The following is a 969-nucleotide window of genomic DNA, read 5'->3' as shown; positions in this document are numbered from 1 at the left end:
GTTTGAAAGTCAAAGGAAAATCCAGCCCCGGTAGGACTTTTCAGCTCCCTGGGAATTGGAAGAACGGATGCATTTTATAGCAGAGACGATTGCTTTTTTGTTCCAACCATAGCTGGTAGCCCCAAAACCACCGGTAGTCCCACTAAATCATCGCTATTTCAGATACAAATTAGGTCTTAGACCTAATTTGTATCTGAAATAGCGATGATTTAGTTATTCACAGTGATGTGTCTTTGGAGGCAGTCAACCACTTCTTCAAGTGATGAGACTTCCAAGCAAATATACTTCGATGACCACAGGAGCCCCGCTCTCACAAAGATCTCCCAAGACAATGAAGAGGAACCTCTATTTGTGGAGGATCTGTGGCCTAGGACCCTTGATGTACCATACCTGGCACCTTGTGTCCTCTGGCCGGACCTGAGCTACCTTTTTGGTTCTGGCAAGATGTCTCAGAGGACTACATATGTGACAAAGTGAAGAAGTAAAGCCGCCGAGTTTATGACAGGCTGGCTGTGTCCCAAGGCTCAGGCCTCTTCTGACAGCCTAAGAAGGAATACAGTCAGTGAATCATCTGCTACGTTAAACTGGGTCTCCAGTCTAAAGAAATAGGTTTAGGGAGATAGTGTCATGGCAAGAAAACCCGAGTGAGTGCCAAAGCGCTTTTCTGTGACTTATCTCATAGCAAAACTTCAGGCTTTCCCTCAGTCTTTTCAGAAATACGCAATGTACCTTAAAAAAAAAAAAGATTGTACAAATATGTTTGCTTGTTATAGAAAAACAGAAAACACAAAGCAGCAGAAAGTTGTAGCCTTCTGTGATTTCACCACCTACAGTAACAGCTTCAACAGGCTGGTGTTGATATTTTCAAATAGATCATAGACTGTCTTACAGTGGCAGGCAGTTAGCAGAACCTCTGGCCTCTGCTCCCTGGGTACCATGAATAGACTCCTTCTCATTTGCTACAACCAA

Source organism: Peromyscus leucopus, chromosome 12, assembly GCF_004664715.2.
Source record: "Peromyscus leucopus breed LL Stock chromosome 12, UCI_PerLeu_2.1, whole genome shotgun sequence".
NCBI lineage: Eukaryota > Metazoa > Chordata > Mammalia > Rodentia > Cricetidae > Peromyscus > Peromyscus leucopus.
The sequence above is the reverse complement of the archived record's forward strand: the minus strand, read 5'-3'. Positions refer to the sequence as shown.